This window comes from Planococcus citri, chromosome 1 (assembly GCF_950023065.1).
Source record: "Planococcus citri chromosome 1, ihPlaCitr1.1, whole genome shotgun sequence".
In the NCBI taxonomy this organism is placed as follows: domain Eukaryota; kingdom Metazoa; phylum Arthropoda; class Insecta; order Hemiptera; family Pseudococcidae; genus Planococcus; species Planococcus citri.
Genome location: NC_088677.1, coordinates 33,599,630 through 33,627,227, shown reverse-complemented (window position 1 = coordinate 33,627,227; position 27,598 = coordinate 33,599,630). Strand labels below are relative to the sequence as shown.

Sequence of the window (27,598 nt, the reverse complement as noted above, 5' to 3'; positions counted from 1 at the left end):
GCCATTTCTGTTACAATTTTTCGTTACAAATGCATTTTTCTTTGAAAATATCATCAATTCTACGTTGAAAAAAACGTTTCTGTAACGAAAAAATCGTAACGGAAATAACGAAAATAACGTAACGAAAAAGTTCAAGTACCGGTGTAACGAAAAATACCGTTACAGCATTTTTTTCGTTACAAGTACTGTAACGAAAAAACGTAACGAAAAAAATGCTAATTTTGTAACGTAACGAAATAACGGAACGAAAAAAAATATCGTTACGCACAACACTGATTAAAAACAATGGTTATGGTGGTTTTATTTGGTTTTGGTTTTGGTGGTTTTAAGCCCTGGTTTCCATAAATAATAATTAAATAATAACAAGAATAATCGTTGGAAGTCCAGCTTTTAAACATAGGCAACTTAAACTCTAAAAATATCTGAAACAAAACAAAAAAAATGAAAAAAAATTACTATTGTAAAAAAAAATGGAGTTATTCGATTTATGCGGGGAAAATTACACCCGTGTTGTGTGTGTGTGTGTGCACTGCGTAGTTACTGATGAAACGAAATTGATCATGCTAGTACCCGTCCGGGTGTCCACTGTCCAAGAAGAAAGTTCAGAACATCAGAACACCTGGCAATCCCGGCATAAAAATACGTAATACGTGCTAAGTGATAAGGTATAATATACATATCTACAGTTCGCAAGTTCAGTTAATTTACTTATGGTTGTGGCTGCCACTTGTAAAACATTGAAAACCGACTTCACCTCACTGCAGAGAAGAAAAACGATTAAAGTAATTGGAGAAAACTTTGGCTGAAGTAAGTTTTTTCTGTAATTATTTTAATTTGACGACGCTCCATTGAATTGAATGAATTTCTTTCCCAGGATAAATTGTAAAAACAAAAAGAAACAATTGTACTGAGTGAAAAATGTCTTCGATGAAATGAAGGAAGAAGAGCAAACTAATCTCGAAGCTTATGCAGCGGCCATACGGAAACTCCAAGCTCTCAGTTAGGGATGAGTTTCCGACGACTGTGGTGGAGGAGATAACGCCACTTTGGAATATCCGTTAATGGGTAAAGATTTTTCATGCTGTATTGAAAATCGTTTCCGTTTTCTTTTCATTCAAAATTAATGTTTATTTATGTATATTTCTCCATAGGTTAATGGTATCCACTACAGCTTTGTCTGACATCGACCGACAGCAATGCGCTATGCAGACGGACCATCGCAAAAAGCAGCTTAAAATGTAGTCACCTGACATGAAGAAAACTAAAAGAACATTTTCCAACGGTAGAAAGCAAGTAGAGAAATTCGAACATGAAATACAAAATTTTGAGGTAATTTCGACGGATTTGCTCGTGGTGATAATTTCGTTTTAATCTTTGATTTCTTCAACATTCTGAATAGGATTCATTTTCGAAATAGGTAGTTCAGATTTTAAATATTGTAACAAGTGTTGGTCGCGATCTTCAGATCGAAATGAATCGTATAAATTTTCAAGATGGATTAATTGAACAACTGAAAGAAACAGTCATCATGGAATTGAATCCATTTCAACAGAAAATATTTCGATCGCAGGTAAATTTGAAATCATTCCGCACCAGCTACGTTGTATTTATCTATCGTAACATTTATGTTTGTCTTCTTCGGATTCATCGTATAAATTTTTGTTACGCGGGTGCAGAGCCCAACGTTAACCATAATGCTGTTCGTTGTAATTCAATGTGACGATTCATGACGGAGGCGTCGACGAAACACAGTGCAGAATGTACGCGGAATCAGCCAACAAAACGCTAAAACGGTTACCACGCTGGAGAGTAAAAAAAATGAAAAATATACAGTCAATCAATGATATACAACTGAAAATAGCCGAAGCTGAAATGATAAGACTGAAAAAGAAATCGGACAAAAGTTGCGAAACTTTGCAAAAACGCAAACAGGTAGATTACCGAATCAAATTTCTATAAACAATTTAAATTCTCCGGTTATTCACTTTGGGCCTATTGTTGCAATCAGATATTTGAATATTCACAAACAATTTGTTGTTAAGATACCTCGCTGCTCGAAAGGATTTCAGTTTCACGTTATTTTTTTTTCAGGAATTCGCAGCTTTCCAGTTGGAAATCGAACACATTGAGAAATCCATTGAGAATAATAGTCCCAATAAAGTTGACGCCGCTACCAAAGCATTACATAACCTTGATGAACAATATTGCATATAAGGCTAGTCATGCAAGAATACGAAGAGAAAAAAGTAAGTCGACTGAAATTGAAAGGATCTTCTGCCATTATTTCGTTATAGTATACAAAAAGGATCATATGAAGCCTACTGACAGTGATTTCCAAACGTTCCTAGCGCATCAGATTATCCTTTTTTTTTCAGTACTTATCACCTAATCATGAATTACTTTTGCAGCGTGTTGCAGCTCAAATACCTGGTCCACAAATACGAATGGATAGAAACTGATAAGCATTTTTCGGCAAGCAAAAAGGAATCTTTGATTTTGAAGGAGACAATTGTTTAAAAAAATGACGCGCAAGTTCAGTGTTCCTACCTCGAAAACGCAAAAATCCGTATTTTCATCGAAAAAAAAATCCGTACGTAAAAAAATCCGTACAGCGCATTTTTTGATCTAACTCTAACACAACCAGGGCTGCATACCGATAAACATAAACGGTATTGGTACCAGGTATTGGTATTCAGCATACAGTTCTCAAAATGGTATTGGTATTTCGGTATTCTCCAATACAGATATCGAATTTTGGTATTTTGGTATTGGTATTTTATTATGTTGTGGATTTTTTTTCGGTATCTGGTATTGGTATTGGTATTGTACCAATATAATACCGAATAAAAAGTGTGTTTTTAGGCCAAAATTAACAAAATTTTTTGAATTTTTTTTAGAAATTACACTTTTGTTTTATTTGAACACCTCAATTTGCGAGTTCAAGGTTCATCATTATCACTTACAAGCTTTTCAATATGAGTAATTTATTAGTTATTTTATTTATAATTTTGTAATCAATCAAAAAATTCAAAATACCACAAAATTCCAATACCAAAATATACCATTGAAAATTATTTCGGTATTGGTATTTTGGTATTAATACCGTTTCAAAAACGTTATCGGTATTTTGTAAATTGGTACTTCATCTGTCTGCTAATTGGTATTGGTAAAACGGTATTCATAAATTTTTTCAAAATTTGCCGGTATTGCCGGTATTGGTATTTTGGTACTTATATCGGTATGCAGCCCTGAACACAACTAACATAAGCAATGAAAATTCAACTTTCAAAAGGCCAAGGTGTGCATTTTTGGTGCATCGGCGGGTGTTGCCAGGTTTTTGAGATGTCGAAGCGCCAATTTACGATTTATAATATAAAGCACAAAAAAGCGCCAAAATGAAAAATTTGACCGCCCAAAAATAAATTTGGCAGTTTTTAGCAAAATTTTGCCCAAATGCGAATAAAAATTGAAAAAAATTGAAAAATTTCCACTTTTTACTGCCTTTTTAAAATAGAGGCAAAAAATAATCCACAGCCCGAGCGAAGCGAGGGCCAAAATTTTGAGAAAATTGCATTCAAAACCACCTGAAAATGCTTCAAAAAACAAAATTTTCTGATGATTTCATGATTTGATACTTTTTCTGATGAAATTTCTATAAAAATGAGTAAAAAATTGGTAAAAAGATGGAAAATCCGTATTTTTTCCGTATTTTTGAAATATCCGTACGGCAATCCGTACAGTCAATCCGTACATCTCGAAAATCCGGACAGATACGGATTTATCCGTACAAGTAGGAACACTGCGCAAGTTGCTCGCTTTGTACGAACGAACAGACAAACTTGGCCAGGATGTCAACGCAAGAGCAGTGCATCCTGCTTGGTAAAGAAAAAAATCACGCGAGTCGAATATGAGTTCTCACATTCGAAATGTCATCTATACCGTTTGCAATATTTCGCGTCCAACTGTAATTATTTTTTATTTCAGTTCCAACAACTGCTGAAGGAAGTATTCGGAGGGTTTGATTCATATGAAAACGACACCAACATTGTGAAAATGGCTCAATTCTTGATATAGTAAAAATTGAGGTGGGGGCAGGGGCACTGGAGGGGTGTGGTTGAGGGTAGCATTAAATTGGACGTCATATTCGTGTTCGGGGTGTTTGATTCATATGAGAACGACACCAATATTATTATATAGCTCAATTTTTAATATAATAGTAAAAATTGAGGTGGGGGCAGAGGCACTGGAGGGGTGTGGTTGAGGATAGCATTAAATTGGACGTCATATTCGTGTTGAGGGGGTTCGATTCATATGGAAACGACACTTCATTTACCAAAAACAATAATTTACACCAGAATTCATTTTTACCCCCTCTGTTAGTTTTTTCAATTTTTGACCACGACCCACCAAAAATTTTTTTTTGAAAAAAATATATGTTTTGTAGGGGTCGAAAACACATTTAAAAATGCTATTCCCATTTTTGTGCAGAATCATGATCATTGCTAAAACGGGCAAATAAAGCTAAAAAACGTCATTTTGGGGGGTAAATATGGGGGGAGGGGGGTGAAAATTTTTGTGGGGATACCTCTTATGGATGTTTACAACATACCAAAAAATCGAAAAAATCGGTTCACATGGGACTGAGAAAAAAATTTCTATTGTAATTTCATAAAAGGGGGGGTTTCTCAAAAACGGGGGGGTCTGGGGGTCTGAAACTTTCGTGACGGAAGATGCTCAAGGGTACCCACCTTCCATGCAAATATCAACCCTGAAGCTCTCGGGGGCAAATTCGCCATACTTATCCACCTATAGCCGGGTAACGTGTGTGAAAATTGAACGTCTGAAACTAATTCAATACGAGATTTTAAAAACTGAAAAATGAAGTCCTTTTCTGACGGAATTGTTGTAAATAATTATTTTTTAAAAAAAAAACCTTCTTCAGCTCATAAACAATGTTGACCTCATTTTATGAAACACCTCTTTCAACTCAAAGTATGGTACCTATACTGCACCAGTGATTTTGGTCAAAATTTTGTAAATACATACTACTTGAATTTATAGAATTGAAATGAGTGGCTGGTTTTCCAAGTGAACCAACAGAACTGCATTTTTTTTTAAATTTAGAAAAACGATAGAAAAATGCTTTTAGTCTAGGGAAGTGTAATATCAACCGTGCTGTAATGGTATTTGTCTACACGTTATGGTACTTCGAAAAAGAAGGTAAGTATCCTGAATTTTGACCAAATTCACAGGACTATAAAATTCTAATTGAATACTTGATTCAGAAATATAAAAAAATGATAGACCATCAAAAAACGACAAAAATCGAAAATAAATTGAGAAGCATCAACGCGATGCCTAAAGTGGAATCAAAAAATGATTTTTGTGGTCTTTGAGTTTTTTTTAAAAATTTTTTCAGGTTAATTCGTACTTAGAATTTTGATAATAAAAACTGTTTTTTTTTGGCTAAATTTTGACGATTTTTATGACACTTTCTGCAGTTTTGACAAATCATGATTCAATTTTGAAATTTTCCGATTAATTCTTGGTGGGTACTTTTCAATAAACCAAGCAGTCTGTGCAAAATTTTACGCAAATGAGACATTTTCTCAAATTTTTGTCGTTTTTTGATTGTCTCATCATTTTTTCATATTTTTGAACGATTTTCACATTTTTCGAAAAAGGTTTTGTGTACTTCCAAGATACATATGTCATTCAAAATTGAATTTTTAAAAAATTTTGAAAACATGAAAAAAGTAGGTAGAAGCAATCTGATGAAATTTTCAAATTGATGAAATCCTAAAATGTAGTACAAAAGTTGAATCATGTACCCTATCAGTGATCTGAGGGCATATGGATGATTCTAAATTTAACCCCTCCACTACATATACAACTTACTACATCGATATGTCCCCCTACAAAACACCATTTAGGCTTAAATTCGCGGAAACTTCCTGACACCTTAAAATCAGCAATTTTTGTACTTTCAAGGACTTGTTGCCGACGTAAACGACCACCGAGAAAAAAAATACGAACTCCACAGGGAGATTCAGCATCTCAAACTCTACAAATTGAGTGCTAGCCGTTAAAAATCGATTTTGGAGCTTTAAACCTGAAAAACGTGAATTTTTAGCTAAAATGGCCCACTTTGAGGCCACGTGGCTCAGCCCCATGGTGCCGCGGGGGGCTAAAAAATGTTTTGGGGTGGTTTCAATTCAAAAGGAACCACATATGTGAATTTCAGAAAATTCCGAGACCTACGTTTTTTTTTTCACCCGCCCTATTGTATCTAAGTTATATGTAGTTTCAAAATCACGAAATTTGAATTTTTAATTTTCAAAAAAATATACTCAAGTTTAGTCGTCTTATATTACTGTCAAATGAAAAATCTGACACCAAATTAGTGTTCTGCTGGTCGAAGTACCTCGATCAACCCCCTTTTCACGCTAATTTTGAACAAATATTTAAAATTCAATTTTCGTCTGAATTTTTTTTAACAAGTAAAAAAAGTGAAATGTGAGACGACTCAATTTGCATTTGAAAAAAAATCGCAAATCTCGCGATGTTCAAAATTTAACTTTGTATAGTAGAGTAGACTAAAGTGGTCTCAGATCGAGCTATGTAGCAATAGTTCAGAATCCTTGTAACATTTTAGTCCGCATCGACAGGCATCGTTTGAGTGCCATTTCTTAAATTTTACTCCACGATTAGAAGGTGTGTAGCTCAAAGAACACATTTTTTCAAAAATTACCAAACTTAGAGAACCAATTGCTCCGCCCCCTTAACTTTACAACTTTACCCTTCAGTAGTGTGAGGTTCCAATTTTTTTGGTTGGTTTTCAACATTTCAACTCAAAAGGTACCACGCTTGTGAATTTGGTCAAAATGCAGGATATGTTTTTTTTTCGAACCGTTCTAATGTACGTATCAACGTGTAGAGTATGTTATGCCTACATTTTGTTTTTTGTTTTTTAATATGTATCTGTGGCTGCAGCATGGTGCAGTGAGGTCACAAAAAAGTAAAGATTTGTTTTCAAGAAATGAAAAAAATAATTTAAAAAAATAAAAAAAGCGGTAATTAGGTATACCTATATACCCTATACTATATTGAAATCAAGAACAAAGAAGAGCAAACGTTTTCATTAATAATCGAACGTAAAATCAAAATTTTTTACATTTTTCAACTAAAAAATAAAAATGATTGATAAAACAGTAAAATTGTAGTGAAATATTTTTAAAAAAAAAACAACCACACAAATGAATAATTTTGCAGTTACGCCACTTCGGAAACCCGCTACCAGCTCCTCAAACAGAAATTTTTATGTAAGAATGTTTTCTATAAATTAAAGATTTAAAACGAACATTTCAAATGTGAATAAATTGCAAATTTTAGATATTAAAAATCGGTTTTTAAATCATTGTAAAATTTTGATCAAACCATATTTTCATTTGTACGTCCTTGAATGTGTTTTGTTTTAAAAGTGAACTGTACAAACCCTCTTAGCTTTTTCAAATGCTGCTGCTTGAGAGTTATCATCAAGTAACGTAAAGCACTACTTAATCCAAGAACCATTACTAAACTCAACATGAAATAGTGTGCTATGCGCACTAAAAAAATATAAGAAAATTTCTATGTAGCTACATAAATTGACGTATCAATTCAGATTTTGGTCTTACCTTCGATTTACTCGTACTTGAAGTAGGTCTACACTGCAAATTTTTAAAAAAATGATTCACACAGAAAAAAATAAAATACAATGAATTGAAAAATCAAGTTATTGGAATAATTAAAACTTCACAATGTACAACAAAAATTTGAAAAACCACAACAAATATACTGTAACGAAATGACTTTTGCAATTTGCACGTTCAACAGTTCGAAGGATACACTCGCAGGATAGTACCTTGTAGTATTGGTGGGGATGGCTAAAATACTCTATGATACGGTGGGTGAGGGAATGGTAGAGGTAGAAGAGCAGGTTATTTGTATTTTTTCATAGCAGTTAATAGGCTACGCGAAAAGTACACGAATAATTTAAACACAGAAGGAGTGATCTGCATCCTTCTGTGTTACCAAATAGATACAGAGGTATTCAAGCGTGAAGAAATGACTTCAATAATATTGCGTTTTACATTTCCAGTAATGCTGTGTAGGTACAATGTACATAGACAAATTAGTAAATTTTTCGTTAAAGCCCCGCAAATACCACCAAATAAAATCTGCCTCTACCGAAAAAAGAAAAAGGCTCACTCACGTCATATCATTTTCGTGGTAGAAAAAGTGTGAAATTACTATCAAAGCATTTTTGTAGAGAAAAAGATGTAAAGAACTTTTCAGATCGCTGTTATGACGCTGCTCCTGTATCCGGGTAATTCTCAAAAAAAGGTAAAAATCGTGTACATGGCAAATTTCTCGAAGGTTTTAGCATGAATTTTTTTGGTCCATTCAAGGATCATCCCCCACAAATTTCACATGTGGCATTGAGATTTTTAGCCCCTCCTTTCATTGGTGTACATTCGATTTTATACCCCAAATGTACTTCGACTTGGCTGTCACACACCATGTTTTTGAAAATGAATGTTATAAAGTGTCATGAACTTCATTTTTTGGGGGAAAAATTGACACATACTCATTATCATAGAACACGAAGGTCCATTATTGTCCAAATTGCAATTGGAATTAGTCCATAGGAAGCTCACATTTCACATTTGAAAACTGTCACACACTTTTTGCGCAAATTTTAGAGCAATTTTCAATTATTTTTGGTAGCTTCCCAATCCAACATTTTTTTCTGGCGAGTGGCTGCACTGGTTCACTGTCCTCATAAAAATGTTACCCCGCAATGGCTCGTTCTGATCGTGCTTGTCTCTGAAAATATGATATTTCGCAAAATCGGTGTCCTTCGGCTTGCCTTTTTATTTACCCTGATGAACCCGCCAAAAACGATAATTAAGAAAGAGAAGTTATTTTACATGATAAGTACGCATTTATTACGTGTTCAAACTCGAATAATGTCCAGTAGGTAAGGCTAGAAACGAAAAAACGTTGAGATTGTCCTTCGACTTGTCCAGCACCCATTTGTCCTTCGACTTGGCGAAATTTCAGACAGCTGTACTTTTATCGCGCTAGTCGAGGTATTACACCGTAATACAAGCAAAATTTGACATTTTCTCCCTCCCCACACCTCACCTCTACACCTAACAAAAAAATAAGTCCAGATTCGAACTTTGCGGCCTGAAAAACATGAATCGACATAATTACACGATAATATAAGCAAAATTTGACATTTTCCCCCTCCCCACGCCTCACCCTCCACCTCTACATAAAAAATAACTCCAGATTCGAATTCTACGACCTCGAAAACATATCAATCGACATATTACACATCGATGAGGGTCGAATCCTAATTATCGCTGTTTTAAGGAGGCCGGGGTCCACAGTGGAGGGGATTGAATTGAGTCCAACACTAGAACATGGATCTGGGACACCTATACAAATGATTCCCACTTCAAATTTTCCAAAAAAAATGATTTTTATTTTTCAAAATTATGCACATCAAAATTGACCTTTTTTTTGAGAATTACCCATCCCCTTGATTTTACCTAATATTGTTTATAGCATCTCTCTTTTTTATTTGGAAACTTTCACACTCATTTGGCAGTAAATTCAAAGTACACGAATTATTATGTCTTCAACCTATGTTGCGCTAGGATCACTATACGTGCATAAGAATATTGAGTACGCGGTACCTCTACACCTAGTACCTAGGTACCTACTTAACATTATACCTTTTGTGCCCAAGTTGGTAGCATTTATTGCGTTTGAATGCATACCTATGTTATCAATTTCACCAACTTATTTTTACATCGCAAAAAGTTAACAAGGAATTGTTTGTTTATATTGCATTAATGTAAAAAAGGTAGGTATTCGATGTTTTTATACGCCTTGTATTGAAAAAATATCGATATTATACCTGCAAAATCATCAAGGAGAAGTAAGAGCACTGAGTAGTCAAGGACAGAGCGCGCGAAACTCCTTCCTTCCCGCCAAACCTTGACGAGTCCGCAAAGTCGGCGACATTACCTTTGATGAATGTGAATTGATATTTTTTAATAGAAAATCGTTTTTTAACTTGTGAAATAATTCACATCGAAATTTCAAACGACTGAAAATTACCAAAAATGCAGATCTTGATGAATTCATTATAAAATTTTCCCAAAAAAATTCGCCCTCGCTTCACCTGGCCTAGACACAGCTTTCTGAACCCTCAAACAACAACCGATGTAGAAAATCACTTACCTACATTAAAAATGCTGAATTCTGCAATTTTTTTCGCAATACCTTATCACGTGATTTTTTTACATCAACGCCGCGCCGGAATGAAAAAATTGATGATATAATTTTCACATCATGTTGCAGAAAATCTTTTCACCCCAACGTTGATGTAAAAAATCACATCATACTGTCAAAATAACGTTTCCCTTTTCAGAAAGGTTCTGTTCCACTGCCCTATAAGAACTTTTCACATTTGACCGAATTGAAATTGTATACAAATCGAAATTATTTTTCAGTATTTTTTTGGCACAATTCTCATGAGTTGAGAGAAAAGGAAGACTGTCTTGTAGATAGTGGATTTTTGATACCTACTTAATACGTAACTATGCGCAGTACTTTGATCAGAATTTTTTTATTGAAATTTTTTTCGATAGCAGTAATAAGTTGATGGGTAATAGCATTTTACAGAAAGGCGGAGGGAGCCTCCACCATAAAAAAAGGGGAGTTTGAAACAAATTTCACCCCAGCTGAATTTGTTTTAGTGTTCAAAATGAAAATACAAGCCCATTGCAGTAATATCGCAGGGACAATGCCATTTGAGACGGAAAGGGATGTTTTTATAATTTTTTGGCGATTACTTTAAGGGTAAGTATAGAAAGAAGGGAGGTGGAATTTCCTTTGAAAAGGATTTTGATTTTTATCCTGTTTCTTGTTTAGTGCGGTCGAATGATGATTATTTCGTTAAACAGTTCGAGTATAACACACAACTCGATTTTTAGCTGCCCCACTTCATATTCACGCCTTCTGGAGCAAATTGAAAATTCTGGAGAAATTGAAAAATCGTGCTGGAGGCTCCAGAATGTCTGGAAATTGTGAAATTTGGATTGGGGGTTAGTTTTGGACAAAATACAGCGATTCGCGTGAATTTCAAAATTTTCCAGACTATCATCTAAAAGTAGAATGAAAAAACAACTTCTCTTGCAATTTATTGTGCATGGATTGCTATATAATATGTACTAGAAGACAAGTTATTTCAATTTGAACATTTCCTCTTGCCTAGCAATATTCTTAAGAAAATGATGAAGTTTTTGAAACTTCGTAGTTTAAAGTTTAACCTAATACCTATAAAATCAACTTAGGTACTTGACAACTTTTTGAACTATTTTCAACAAATGCAGTGGGGTAGGTACTGTTGAACTTTCCCTTGCAATTACACTAGGCCTAGACAACTACGTATTTTGAACTTGTTTTTTGTGCTTGGGTTGAAAATGAGCGTAATCGATAGTTTAAGACCCAAAAACAAATAACAGAGTGAATTTTTTAAATCTGACAATGCGTGGTTTTTGTGGTCAGGAGAGACGGTCAAAGTTGTAAAAATGGCTGTTTTCACCCTAATACTTCATGCGTTCGTAGCGACATCCGTACTGTTTTTCGAAAAAAATAACCAGGTCATTTTCGGATTTTACGCACTTTTTTAAGTAAACTAATTTCCCCGATTTTTCCTTTTCGAAGTTTCAAGCGCTTAAGACTAATTTTTCTGAATACGAAAAATTAAATTTGAACTTCGGGTGAACCCAGTTCGGCGCCACGATCAGGTGGTGGAGTAATGCCAGCGTCGCGTCGCGCGCTCTGAGTTATAAAATAAATTATTTAAAAAATTTGGAAACAAATGTTCGAGTATCTTGAAAAAAAAAAATTGAGAAAAATTCAAGACAAATATTCAACGTTGAACAAATACGGCCTATCAACTATCGAATATAGGTAGGTACCTATTAAGTTCGAATTCGATCGCGTTCGCAGTAGGTTTGTTTTTTTTACACGGATTTTGGCAGATTTAAAATTCACAATAATGTACTAGGATAGTAGTTTTTGAAAATGGATTTTGGATTTTACTTGAAGAGAGAAGACTGCTGGTGTTTTGAAAGTTTGTGGTGGGGATTACGAGAAAGTGTTTAAAAAAGATATTCAAAAAACATCCAAAAACCATATTTTCGAGAATCTAAATGAGACAACTAGTACTTCGGTAACGGTGGCGGACTGGCCTATGTTGTTACCCGGCTATTGCAAGGGGCTCCAAGACACCAAGAGGCCCCCGCGGCCACGTTTAAACCAAAATTTTCCCTTTTTGTAACTATAAGTTTTCGAAAGCTTTTGCCATCGTTTTGCTCGGGTCAAGTAGGTACCTACATTCAAATTCTAACATTGAGTTAGGTATTCCTCAAAATTTGCGACAAATATTTTGCGCTTTTTCCTAAAATTTCGTCCGTTTAGGACGTGTTCCCGAAATAGCATTAAAATGTTCAACACTTGGATATTTGAAGTATATTCATTAAAGTTCGTCTTGAAAGCGTATTATTCCGATGGTGCCCTTAGAGGGGAGAAATAGGCTTTCGAAGAGAGGGGAATTTTCTAAAAAATATAAATACTTACAGTAAAACGAGTCGTCACTTTCATAGAAAATATTAAAACCTACCACCCCATACACAATGACCGCGTCATTGTATTAAATTCTATTCACTTGTTTGCCCCTTAAAAAAAAATAAATAAAGATGAAAAAAATACAGTTTCCGGAGAGTTGATGTACCGACCTACTTTGAAAATGAAGTTATAGACAGTTTTATTGCACCAAGTAAGGGTCAAAGCTAGCCGCCAAAATGAACGTGATAATACATAATATGTAGGTATACAATAGGTATCTAAAGAGTTTTAAAAGAACTGCAGCGTTCGCAATGTTTACTACAACGAACACTGAATACCTACTCTTATATCCCTTTCAAAACAACGAATGTACTACAATAAATGTAAAAAAATACATCGAAATGTTTAAAACCTTTTTTTTACAACTTGATGTATTTTTTTACATCAATCCTGGAACAAAAATTATAATGTAAAAAATTACATAAAGTTTGATGTAAAAAATACATAACGAAAAATCAATGAGTGACGTAATTTTTTCTTCATGTTGTGGAAAATGTTCATTGTTCTTATCCCAGCGCGATTTAAAAATTTACATCAAGTTGTCGGTGCAGATAAGGTTGCCTCTATCCTTCGCAATACAAAATAGTATAGGTACATAGCTAAGTACTCGTGCATATGAATGGTTTTCAGAATTAGGTCTAAAGATGCAGGAACGTGCTATTTTATTTTACCTACACTAATAGATTCAGCTTTGTTTCTCTTCTTCTATTAAAGGTTTCAAGAAAAAGTTAGTCCGCTTGTAAAATTCAAACAAAAGTCTGATGTCTACATCACCTACCCCCCCCCCTCCCTGCTCCGTTTCATTTTCATTGTTAATATGCATCGTGATACTAGGTACTACTATTCAAAAAAAATCACTGCGTTAGAATACTCACCACTACAAATATAATGTCTCCTATACAGCACAGTATACATATACTCGTATACACATCCTGCCACATAATGCCGAGAGCATTATGGCCTGCAGTGTTTTTTAGAAATTACATTTCTCAATTTCAAAGACAGTACCACGGCACCCTCTAAAACTGTCGTTTACCATTCTGCAAGCTGTATCGGCGCCAGCATTTCTGGAATTTTTAAAAAAAGAAAGGAGGCGGTGGCTTTTGGTGGACATTGACTTCTCTGGACTATTGTGTTAGTGTTGTATCAGTCAGTCGCGGATAAAATCCGCAGAAAAGAAAACACGTAGAGAGCTTGAAAATACCCAATAGCCTTATTAGTGTATTCATTTTCAACAATAAGTGTAAAAAAGACATGAGCAAAAATATTACAATCAGTTTACATATTCTCATGTTTCTACCTAATCCAATATATTTCTGCTACTTTCAAGCCCATGTGGAGCCTCCACCAAAACTTGACTACTCTCCAGCAGTTTAAAATTTGTACAAGGCGTTGCGCAATTAACTTCGGCCTATGTGAATCCAATTCTATCACAAGTTGGGCATGGGTCATTCCATGTCAACTCAACCAACGTTTGGGTCATGTCCTTCGATTTTGCTCAATTTTTTTTAAAAATACGTATCTACACACCCAGTAAGTAAGAAAGCCGCAATCAGTTTGGTTCTAGCCCCCTCAGGGGGCGGGTGGGGGGGCTTCCATTATTTTCACATTGTCTCGAGGTACTGAACTTCAGCAACCCATTCCTCCAAAACTATGATACTTTGATTAAAACTGATTTCACAGTTCGAAAGGGCATTGAATTTTGAACTTTTTAAGTATCTTGAAATTTTCAAAAGTTGAAAGTTGAACTTTCAAATTTCAAAATGGCGCTGTAAGTGGGAGCTACCATTTAAAATTTCCATAGATGAACATTTTGATGCTTTTTCGAAATATTTAGGTTTCGAGATGGCACTCGTTGACGGAGGGGGAGCACCCCCACCACCAATTTTGGGTGAAACTTTCAAAAGAAAATCTGAGGCATGTGATATATTGAATTGTATGTTTTCAGCGACGCTGAACACGAATATGACGTCAGATTTTTAATTGGACCCCATCCACGGCCCCCGGCACCTCCCCAAAGGGGGTAAAAATTCAAAAAAGTATTTGATTCGTGTGACACATGAAATAATATGTTTTCGATATCGCTGAACACGAATATGACCTTAGTTTTTCCAACTGACCTCACCCATGGCCCGCAGCACCTCCCCAAAGGGGTAAAAGTGGAAAAAATGGTTTGATTCGTGTGACATATGGAATAGTATTTTTTCGATATCGCTGAACACGAATATTTTAACCCCCCTTGGGGAGGTGCTGGGTGCCGTGGATGGGGTCCAATCGAATATCTGACGTCATATTCGTATTCAGCGTTACAAAAACATATACTATTTGTGTCACAGGAACAAAACACTTTTTTGAATTTTTACCCCCTTTGGGGAGGTGCCGGGGGCCGTGGATGGGGTCCAATTAAAAATCTGACGTCATATTCGTGTTCAGTGTCGCTGAAAACATACAATTCAATATATCACATGCCCCAGATTTTCTTTTGAAAGTTTCACCCAAAATTGGTGGTGGGGGGTGCTCCCCCTCGGTCAACGAGTGCCACCTCGAAACCTAAATATTTCGAAAAAGTATCAAAATGTTCATCTATGGAAATTTTTTCGAAATTTTAAATGGTAGCCCCCTTTTACAGCGCCATTTTGAAATTTGAAAGTTCAACTTTCAACTTTTGAAAATTTCAAGATACTTAAAAAGTTCAAAATTTAATGCCCTTTCGAACTGTGAAATCAGTTTTAATCAAAGTATCATAGTTTTGGAGGAATGGGCTGCTGAAGTTGAGTACCTGGAGACAATGTGAAAATAATGGAAGCCCCCCCACCCGCCCCCTGAGGGGGCTGGGACCAAACTGGCTGGGACCAAACTGATTGCGGCTTTCTTACTTACTGGGTGGGTAGATATTGTAAAAAAAAAATTAAGCGAAATCGAAAGACATGACTTTCGAAATTACCTTTTTTTGGTTGAGTTGACATGGAATGACCCGCATTCCAAATTGATTAGGGCAGATGATTTGCCAAACTGAGGAGGTACATAATGTGTAATTTTTTGTCAGTTGGAATCGCAAATTTAGAAAAAAAGAAGCCAAAGTCGTCAAATTTTGCAACATATGACTCAAAACTTCTACTTCGAAAAGAAGACCCCCACGAATCGATAACCACAGCGAAATAGAAAAAAATCTCAATCCATTTACTGTTGTCTTACATTTGACTGACAAGGCAACCTCTTGAGGTTTCACACTCCGATTTGAACGAGACCGCGATTTTTGAAAAGAGCATAGTCTAAAACTCCCAAAACCGAATTTTCAGCTGCGCAAGTTCATTTTTCGATTTTTGGCGAACATTGTTTTGAAAATTCAAAATTGACTGCTTTTGGAAATTTATACATTATTTTAAAAAGTACGTACTTGATGAGTAAAAATGGTCAAAATAAATCCCAAAACTAACATCAATCACTGAAATCCAAATTTCACCATTTCCAGCCATCTGGAACCTCCAGCGTGATTTTCAATTTCTCCAGAATTTTGAATTTGCTTCAGAAGGCGTGAATGTACAGTTGGGCAGCTAAAAATCGAGTTGTGTAATTCACTCGACCTGTTTAAGGAGTTTATCCACATTTGAGCCGATTTTGAGAGTGACACCTCGAGAGTGATTTTTTGATCAGCTTTTTTAAAAATTAAAAAATCCAAAAAAATCAAGTTTTCCATTTGCGTGGAAACTCTGGAAATTTGCGCGAATCACCGCATTTTTTCAAGAACTAACCCCCGGAGCGCAAATTCTACCATTTCCAGCCGTTTCGGAGCCTCCAGCACAATGTTTAATTTCTCCAGAATTTTTAATTTGCTCCAGAAGGCGTGAATATATAGAACCCGTTAAACACGAGTACAATACACAACTCGATTTTTAGCTGCCAACTTCATATTCACGGCTTCTGGAGCAAATTCAAAATTCTGGAGAAATTGAAAAATCGCGCTGGACGCTCCACAACGCATGGAAATTGTGAAATTTGGATTTGGGGGGGGTTAGTTTTGGACAAAATACAGTGATTCGCGCGAATCTCGAAAACTTCCACCCAAACGGTAACTTTTGATTTTTTGTATTTCTCAATTTTGAAAAAAGCTGGTTAAAAAACCACGTTTGAGGTGTCACTCTCAAAATCAGCTGAAATGTGGATGCACTCGTTAAACAGGTCGAGTGTAACACACAACTCGATTTTTAGCTCTGGAGAAATTAAAAATCGTGCTGGAGGCTCCAGAATGGCTGGAAATGGTGAAATTTGGATTTGGGGGGTTAGTATCAGTTTTGGAACTTATTTTGAACATTTTTACTGATCAAGTACGTATTTGTTTTTTTTTTAATATCTTTAAAAATCACCAAAATAGTCAATTTTGGATTTTCAAAAATTTGCCAAAAATTGAAAAATTAACTTGGGCAGCTGAAAATTGGGATTTAGGCGTTTAAGAACTAGCTGTTTCCAAAAATCGCGGTCCTGTTCAAATCGGAGGCGGACACCTCAAGAGGTTCCCTTGTAAGTATACATTATTAACGAAGTATGAAAATAGTAAAGCAATGGGCATCATGAAGTCGCGCACAACCATTAACAAAAAATATGATGGAGCTTTGAAAGGGTATTAGTTACTCCCAAATAAAATACATACATGAAATACTCCTCTCCTCGAAGTTTTGAAATTCTGATGAAACATTGCTGAGTACCTTTTAAAAAAGTCGAACCCAAAAAATCCCCCCTCCCACCCGTCCCCTTGCCCACAGTAGCGAAAAAACGATTTCTTTCGGGAAAAAAATCATACTTCAACGAGTTTTGAACAAAAATTTTCGAAGTCACTCAAAATAATATATAAAGGAAACATTAGTCTGGTCACGTGAATTTTTTCAAAATTTTTTGGTCTCCCAGGGGGGAGATATTAGTAGAATAAAATTTGAAATCACCATATTTCCGAACCTAATTCGAGCATACAAAATTTTTTTCTTCCAAAAATATACCTGCATGTGTGCTATTAACATTGTAATCATTTTCAAATTTTTCCTCCGGGTGGGGCATCTTCAAAAACTCAAAAAACACTCAAAAATGTTTTTTTTTTATCATGACTCCACCAAAAAAATGCGATACTGCCAGTGATACAGTTTTGAAATTGCGCATGCAGGCCTCCAAAACAGTAGAAAATCAAATAACGTCTAGAGACAACCATTTTCAATCCATGGGCACCCCCTCCCTCCATTTTTAGGGAAAGATGCTTGAAAATATGGGTATCGGTAGCATATGAATCGAATCGAACCTACTGAACACGAATATGAAGTTAGATTTGCAGTTAAAACCAAATGACGGCCACATTGAGGGGTTGCCCAAAAATTGATTTTATTGTGAAAAATGTTTCATTGTAGCACTTACACCATGATCAGGAAGTTGTACAGCATAAATAGCGCTATAATGAAACATTTTAAACAAAAAATTCTATTTTTGGGCAACCCTTCTCCTCAAACAGGGCCTTTAGAAGGGTGTGACATTTTTTTTTCAAGAAGTACAAAAAATTCTCTAAATTATTTGACGCTTTGATCATTTATAGTAAGTAGGTAATTCGTACACAGATAAACCATCTAAATAGGTAGCTTTGAAATTAGATTTCACCAGTGTGAAGTTTCTCTATTGACGCGATGAAAAGACTGCATAACGTTCTGTTCTTAGTGGTGTTCAATGAAACTCTACACACACAACATATATGGATGTACGTGTATTATACTAAAACTCCGAAGTGTCTGCATACCAGACAGGGAGATAGAGAAATTCACTACTATTATATTGTAAAAGTAAAAAGGGACGAGGCGAGGGTGATGACTGAGACAACTGTTACCTGCTCCGACCATTTTTTTTTTTTATTGCCTTTTCTTAGGAAACATTCATTTCTTCGCATCATTCATACCATCGCATACACCGTCCATCAAGGTTACTTAGCTGAAAATTTCTTCATTTTGGAAATATCATGATATTTTGCGAACAGAATTCAGATAACATTATTATAGGTAAACTGACTAAAGGTTTGACGATTTTTCTCGAATTATTTAAATCCAAAACACGGGCACCACTGCGTTCTCAAATATTGCCTCAGTTTTATAAATGATATCTTGCAATATGTTGGCATCATTAATGCGAATTATTTGCGATTAACCCAACTGAACACGAATATGAAGATACATTTACAGTTGAATCCTTCTAAAGGCCACATTCGAGGAGTTGGGTTGCCAAATGTGGCCCTTAGGAGGGTCCAACTGCAAATGCAACTTCATATTTGTGTTCAGCGCGAGGTACTTACCCATAGTCTCAATCTTCTTTCACCCCAAAAACTCGGGCAGGGGGTACCTATGACCCCAAAATTCAGCTTTTGAGACTTTTTTTTCGATTTTATATCGTTTATGGAGGTCTACACACAAAATTTCAAAACTATCGCGCCATGACACAAAAAACACGTTTTTGAGTGTTTCAGCTACTCAACATCATATCTTGATATTAGGTAGTCCGGCATATGACAATAGGAGTAATTGCACCCCCCCGCCGATCCTCCGGGACAACTTTTTTCTTGAAGGGGACATCCTAAGGAACATTTTAAAGCAAAGTTGCCAAAAAAAAAGTTGGCCTTACTTACAAAATGGCGGCCATTTTGATTGACAGGTCAGCCGAAATCGCAGATTTTGCGTTTTAACATAGGACTTGCACGAACTTTTTCAAACTTTACAAAGGTAGATCGAAAGATCGTACAAAAATTTATCACCTGTCAAAATTTCAAGTGCTAAAGTGCGTTTTTCGATTTTTGGTGAATTTTTGAAAATCGAATTTAGGCCAAAAATGAGGGAAAAAATCAAAATCTTACCAAATTGACCAAAAAAGCTGAAATTTGGGATATGCCCTATTTTCGACATGCCAAATCGATTGGAAACGGTTTCAAACCGTTTTGAGCAGTTCTGGAGCCTCCAGCAGATTTTTGAAACTCGAAATTCCCACAAAATTCCATCAAATTGGAGTTGTAAAGCTAAAATTTATTCTAAAAACTAATTTCGATACGCTACGAAGTACTGCAGGAGAATTTCAAGTCGTTTTGGAGCCTCCAGCGACTTTTTGAAAATTCCTGAAACCCCCAGCAGATTTTTGAAACTTGAAATTTTCACAAAATTTCATCAAAATGGAGATGGAAAGCTGACATTTACTCTACACTCCAATTTTAACACCCTCTGAAGACGACTTCAAGTGGGTTCAAGTCATTTTAGGGTCTCCAGCGACTTTTTAGAAAATTACTGGAGCCTCCAGTAGATTTTTGAAACTTTAAATTTTTCCAACATTAATTTACCAAATGGAGTTGGCAAGCTGAAATTTACTTCGCAGACTACATGGTGGTTTCAAATAGTTTTGAAGCTTCCAGCTACTTTTAGGGAATTTCAATTTTCCAAAAAAAGTCATACAACCTTTCAAAAAGTTGCTGGAGGCTCCAAAACGACTTGAAATCCACCAACAGTCAACTTCGTAGCGTATTGAAATTAGTTTGCAGAATGAATTTCGACTCTCCATCTTGGTTTGATAAAATTTTGAGGAAATTTCAAGTTTCAAAAATCTACTGGAGGCTCCAGTAATTTTCAAAAAAGTCGTTGGAGGCTCTAAAATGACTTGAACCCACCTGAAGTCGTCTTCAGAGGGTGTTAAAATTGGAGTGTAGAGTAAATGTCAGCTTTCCATCTCCATTTTTATGAAAATTTCAAGTTTCAAAAATCTGCTGGGGGTTTCAGGAATTTTCAAAAAGTCGCTGGAGGCTCCAAAACGACTTGAAATTCTCCTGCAGTACTTCGTAGCGTATTGAAATTAGTTTTTAGAATAAATTTTAGCTTTACAACTCCAATTTGATGGAATTTCGAGTTTTAAAAATCTGCTGGAGGCTCCAGAACTGCTCAAAACGGTTTGAAACCGTTTCCAATCGATTTGGCATGTCGAAAATAGGGTATATCTCAAATTTCAGCTTTTTTGGTCAATTTGGTAAGGTTTTGATTTTTTCCCTCATTTTTGGCCTAAATTCGATTTTCAAAAATTCACCAAAAATCGAAAAACGCACTTTAGCACTTGAAATTTTGACAGGTGATAAATTTTTGTATGATCTTTCGATCTACTTTTATAAAGTTTGAAAAAGTTCGTGCAAGTCCTATGTTAAAACGCAAAATCTGCGATTTCGGCTGACCTGTCAATCAAAATGGCCGCCATTTTGTAAGTAAGGCCAACTTTTTTTTTGGCAACTTTGCTTTAAAATGTTCCTTAGGATGTCCCCTTCAAGAAAAAAGTTGTCCCGGAGGATCGGCGGGGGGGTGCAATTACTCCTATTGTCATATGCCGGACTAAGGCGAACGTTTGAAAATTCAAAAATGACTTTTTTTGGTGATTAATGCTTTCTTCAAAAACGTATGTATTTGATCAGCAAAAATGATAAAAATAAGTCCTAATACTGCTATCAAGTCCCCAAGTACAAATTTAACCATTTCCATCCATTCTGGAGCCTCCAGCGCGATTTTTCAATTTCTCCAGAATGTTTAATTTGCTTCAGAAGACGTGAATATGAAGTTGGGCTGCTGAAAATCGAGTTGTGTGTCATACTCGACCTGTTTAACGAATTTATCCACATTTCAGCCGATCTTGGATAGGACACCTTAAGAGTGGTTTTTTGACCTATTTTGTCATGAACTAACCCCCCGAGAGGTAATCTCGCCATTTCCAACCACTCTGGAGCCTCCAGCGCGATTTTTCAATTTCTCTAGAGGCTTCAGAAAGGCTGGAAATGTGGAAATTCACCCTCGTGGGCTTGATTAATTACGAAATACAGCGATTCGCGCATATTTCGATAATTTTCTCGCAAACGAGAAATTTTTTATTTTTTTATTTTGAAAAAAAACTGGTGAAAAACCACTTATGAGGTGTCCCCTCCAGAATCGGGTCAAATGTGGATAAATTCGTTAAACAGGTCGAGTATGACCCACAACTCGATTTTCAGCTGCCCAACTTCATATTCACGTCTTCTGAAGCAAATTAAACATTCTGGAGAAATTGAAAAATCGCGCTGGAGGATCCAGAATGGCTGGAAATGGTTAAATTTGGATTTGGGGACTTGATAGCAGTTTAAGGACTTATTTTGATCATTTTTGCTGATCAAATACGTACGTTTTTGAAAAAGGCATAAATCAACAAAAACATCAATTTTTGAGTTTACATGAAAATTTGGTTTTTGGGGGTTTCAGACCATGCTCTTTCCAAAAATCGCGGTCCCGTTCAAATCGGAGGCGGACACCTCAAGAGGTTGCCTTGTTAGATTTAATTGCCAAGTTTTTGCCAGCAATTACGTATTTCGTTTTGAAAAAACAATGTTTTTTTCAAATCTATAAAATTTAAATTCTGTAGGGCAAAAATTTTGTTACATTTAATGAACAAAACTCAGAAGGTGGGGGTGCTCGTCGTTGACGTTGGGCCCCTGAGCTGAGAAACAATAAGGTCAGATTTTGACCTTTTGACCCTCCTACCACCGTTGAGCGAAGCTTGGAGATGGAAGGTTATTTATTTTGAAAGTTTGATTTCCGCTTTTCGTCAAAAAATCACTTGCAGTGTTATAATAGGTATTTAGGTGGTGTTTTTGAAAAAGATACTGAAAATTCTCAAAATCGCTACACGGAATTGGGCGCTCAGAATAGAAGTTTTAATATTTTACATTTACTTTGGTCTTTCAAAGTGTCCTTTTCACCATTTAAAGAGGAAAAATCATATATTTTTTAGACTATTTGCCCTATTACTCGTCTCGTTTGCCTATTTCATGAATGTTTGCATGGAAAAAATGAAAATAAAACTGACATAATTGATCGGAATAGTTTTTAGGATAATTGTATCATCACATGTCATTTAGCTTACGAAAATCGAATTATATTAAATTATGCTGAACATCAGCGACGTTTACAGGATGAAATCACATATGAGGGAGTTAATACTGGGTCATTCCATGTCAACTCGACCAACGTTTTTGAGTCATGTCTTTTGATTTCGCTCAAATTTTTTTACAGTATACATATACCCATCCAGTTAGTAAGAACCCCGCAATTAGTTTGGTGCCAGCCCCCTCAGGGGGCGGGTGGGGGGCTTCCATTATTTTTACATTGTCTCGAGGTACTCAACTTCAGCAGACCATTCCTCCAAAACTATGATGCTTTGATCAAAACTCAAAACTGATTTAACAGTTCAAAAGCGCATTGCATTCAAAACTTTTTAAGCATTTTGAAATTTTCAAAAGTTGAAAGTTTAAATTTCAAAATGGCGCTGTAAGTGTGAGCTACCATTTAAAATTTTGAAAATATTTCCATATTTATGTACCTTTTGATGCTTCTTTGAAGTATTCAAGTTTCGAGATGGGATCTCTTAATGGAGGGGGAGCACCCCCGACGTCAGATTTTTGATAGGACCCCATCCATTGCCCCCAGCACCTTTCCATAGCGGGTAATCCAAAAAACAAAGATTATATTCGTGTGACACATGAAATTGTATGTTTTCGATATCGCTGAGCACGAATATAGTCATAGTTTTTCAAATCGACCTCACCCAGTCCCCACAACCTCCTCCAATAGGTAAAAGTCCAAAAAAATTGTTGGGGCCGTGGATGGGGTCCTATCAAAAATCTGACGTCATATTCCTGTTTAGCGTCAGCATAAACATACTATTCCATGTGTCGCACGAACAAAACACTTTTTTGAACTTTCACAAAGATGGCCACAGTTCATCGGACGATGTGTTTCCATTCGTTTCGCTAGATTCCAGAGGAAATAAATTTTTCCAAGGGTATCGTGAAACCAAATTTTTAGTCGTTTGTGATGTGAAATAGGAAAATTCGCACGTTATTCAAGAACTGAATGATGCTCAAGTATTTATTTTTGCTTAAATGGTCAAAGTCTTACTTTTTGCCAAATTATGTTGAAAATTCTGGTTTTATTTGAGAAAAACGACCAACAATTTTTCCATTTTAGCAAATAGCCATCAAATTTTTTTCAAAATTTCCCAAAAGTCTTGATTTGAAAAGCATCATTTTTTTGTCAATAATTCTATAAAATTACACACCCCTTTAAAAAAAAGTTATCAAAAATTCTCGCTTTTTCAAAATTTGATGACAATTTTCTTGATTTTTTTTTACCAAAACAGCTAGAAGGTGTAGGTTTTTTATTTATTTTCTTTAAATTCCAAAAAAATCAAAGTAGGTTAGTTTCTTAAATCTTTACCAAAAATCTTATCACTTTTAGACCACCTTAATATTCAAATGGTCAGAATGTAGAATTTTTTCGATGATGTTTTACAGGAAAGTCGATATCACAAACAAGTCAACATCGATCATCGCGTGCATCCTAGAATGTTCGAAGCTAAAGGTCGACAAATCCAGGAACATAAAACATAATGTTGGTGATATTCGGCGACGAAGATGCGGTTGCTGATTGTGAAGATGATCTGTTGACTTTGGAAGAAGAATGTTAGTTTATAAAAATAATTTCAAAATAAAACTGCTTGGATTAGGTACAATATTTCATACGGTTTTACAGCTTCAAAACGTTCAGGATGACGTGAAAGCGCCAAGTACAGCGGATATGATATTCGATGGTGGAAATACTCGAAATAATCGTGACAAACCAGGGTACGTCGTGAATAAAATGCCCCTTGTGAACAGAAAGCAGCAGATAATTTTTCAAAAAGATCTTGTACATTTTATACGTACATCGCGTGCGTAGTGAGGACTTTTTGCACGGATTTAAATAAATTGTTATACATAGATGTAACTTGTATTATGAAACAATTTTTTTTGGTACATTCACTGATACGATTTTTTCTTTATTAATGAATATTTCCTGTGAAGATTATTATGAAGATACCGATGTTTGCTTTTTTCATTTCTTTTCCCTGTGAAATAATAGCATATGTGATGTGCACCATGTATTTGTCGCCTTAATATTTTTTTTATCTTTCATTCATTTTTAAAAAATGAGGTAATTACTGTTATAGTAGGCAGTGATATTTCGTTTTAACAGAATTTTGTCAAGTACTTTAATCTCACTGCAGTTGTTTTTTTTTGTGAATCAAACAGAGTTACGCTTTCAAATGAAAAAAAAAAGAAAAAAATACACATTTGAACAAGGTACATTAATGATTGATTATTCTTATTTAGATGATTAATTGATGTGAATATGGATTAAGATGTGAGACAAGATCATTACATGCAGGTTTGCAGTGCTAAATTGTTCTTTGTCGAAAAATAAATTTTATCCATGTTAGAATTTCACGATTTCCTATTGAATTGGTCGCTTGAGATTTCCACACTTGATGGCTTGTACAGTAGTTTTGTATTGTGTGTTTTCCGTGATAATCGTATGTATGCCTGCAAATAATGAGAAAAATTAAAACAACGCAACAAAATCGTATAAAATAATTACGTAGGTACGAGTATATAAATTTGATTTTGTTGAGATGATTTGACTTTGAAATTATTGTGTGTCTGTAGGGATAGGGAAGTTAGTGATGGGCCGATTATTAATCGATTAATCGAATAATCGATTAATCGGCCTGAAAAATAATCGTTTGGCGATTATTTTTTCTTCTTCCGATTAATCGATTATTTTGAAAAAAATAATCGATCATGTTTTTAAAGGGTATTTGGCGTAAATTTCATCACAATCTTGCGTTTTTTGGCGTTAAAATTGAAAAAGGATAATTTTCAAAACCGTGAAAACAGAAATATTGACCAATCCATCTTGTATTTTCATCGTTTTCTCCAGAATAATCACATTTCTGTCATTCTCTGTTATTTCAACGGTCAATTAATTAACATTTTTACGTTTTTTTCAGCAATTTTGAACATTTTAATGTGATAAAAAAATAATCGAAAATCATCGATTTAATCGATTATTTTTTCACCGATTAATCGGAGTCGCGATTATTTTTTTGGCCGATTAATCGATTTTCGATTATTTGAAATAATCGATTTTTGCCCAACACTAAGGGAAGTGCTGAAACGACACAAGCTAAACAAATGATCTTGATAGAAGATTTGCATAACCTTAAATGCTCCACTCTTCAATTCAAAAGGGCGGCAAACATACGTAGTTGTGCTCAGCATATGTTGCCTACTTACCTGGTGGAAGGAGTATTGATAAACATTGTTTGAATATGTTGGGAAAACTTTCCTCCGTCACATTGCAACACTGACGTTTCCCATTCCCCCTTTAATCAAACTCTGTGGGTCAAATGACGCATGGGTGAAATGTCGTTTCATTTTTGCTATTCATTATGGGTGTAATGTCGCATGGGTCAAATGTCGCAAAGAAGAAATTACAAAAATAACAACGTCCTGGGTCAAATGACGCTAAGGCTCTATATAAAGTGGGTGAGCGCATCGGCCATTTTGTTCCCTGAGTGATAACGGACTAGTAAGTATGCATACAATTTCTCACGTAAAAAATGCAATTTTCTCGATAGTTCGCGAGTCCGGGTGAACTTACGTGTAGTCTCAAATTAAAGACAATAAAATTTCCTATCGATCGATGTTAAATTTTGATCATTTCATGAAAAAATAACGACTTTATGAATACTTCAATTTTACTGATTTCTGCGTACTACTTACGTCGTCTTTAAACTAAAAATACTCGAAATTTTCAGTGGACGCATAGGTATTTTAATACAGCAAAATGTTCGTTATTTTATCCTCTTTAAAATGAGCTATTACCGAAAGCTCTACATGCAACCGTTCAAAAGTTTTCGAAGTTGAAAGTTGGGAAAACAAGCTGCGGATGGTAAGTACTGAACTTTGAACTAATATTACTCGAAATTTTCAGTGGACACGTAGGTATTTTAATACATCAAAATGTTCGTAATTGTATCCTTTTTAAAATGGTTGTTTACCGAAAGCTCTACCTTCAACCGTTCAAAAGTTTTTGAAGTTCAAAGTTGCGGAAAGTGGTCAAATTGTGTTATCACTGTTATCAGTCACTTAGTTTTGATCAGTATTTTACTTTCCGCAACTTTGATCTTCAAGATCTTTTGAACGATGAGAGGTAGAACTTTCGTTATAAGCTCATTTTAAAGACGATAAAATTACGAACATTTTGCTGTATTGAAATATCCATGTGTCCGTTGAAAATTTTGAGTAAAATTTGTTCAAAGTCAAATACTTACTGCCCGCAGCTGATTTTCGCAACTTTCAACTTCGAAAACTTTTGAACAGTTGCATGTAGAGCTTTCGGTAATAGCTCATTTTAAAGAGGATAAAATAACGAACATTTTACTGTAATAAAATACCTATGTGTCCACTGAAAATTTCGAGTATTTTTACTTTAAAGATGACGTACGTAGTATGCAAAAATCAGTAAAATAGAAATATTCATAAAATCGTTATTTTTACGCGAAATGATCAAAATTTAACATCAATCGATAGGGAATTTTATTGTCTTTAATTTAAGACTGCATAACAGTTCACCCAAACTCGCGAACAATTTAAAAAATTGCATTTTTTACATAAGAAATTGTATGCATAATTACTGGTTCGTTATCACTTCAGGGAACAAAATGGTGGATGCGCTCACCTGGTTTATATAGAGCCCTAATGACGCATGGGTCTAATGTCGTTCCATTTTTGCTTTTCATGATGGGTGTAATGTCGCATTGGTCAAATGTCGCAAAGGAGAAATGGCAGCATTAATAACATCATGGGTCAAATGTCGCATGGGTCAATTGTCCCAATTTGTAATTAAATCGTTGCCTGGGTCAAATGTCGCTATTTTGAATTACCCTGGGTCAATTG

The 27,598-nt window shown here is 35.3% G+C and overlaps 1 long non-coding RNA gene across 2 annotated transcripts; it reads left to right on the top strand.

Annotated features, from left to right (window-relative positions):
* Positions 1-317: 317 nt before the first annotated feature.
* LOC135831503 (uncharacterized) lies at positions 318-25,079 on the top strand. Of its 2 annotated transcripts, none has more exons than XR_010556186.1 (9): positions 318-807; positions 875-1,065; positions 1,152-1,329; positions 1,418-1,570; positions 1,677-1,932; positions 2,092-2,246; positions 2,409-2,590; positions 24,113-24,280; positions 24,351-25,079. It is a non-coding gene; the product is annotated as an uncharacterized LOC135831503 (long non-coding RNA). The 2 variants fall into 2 exon arrangements; XR_010556187.1 differs by having other exon boundaries at positions 1,400-1,570.
* Positions 25,080-27,598: the final 2,519 nt, after the last annotated feature.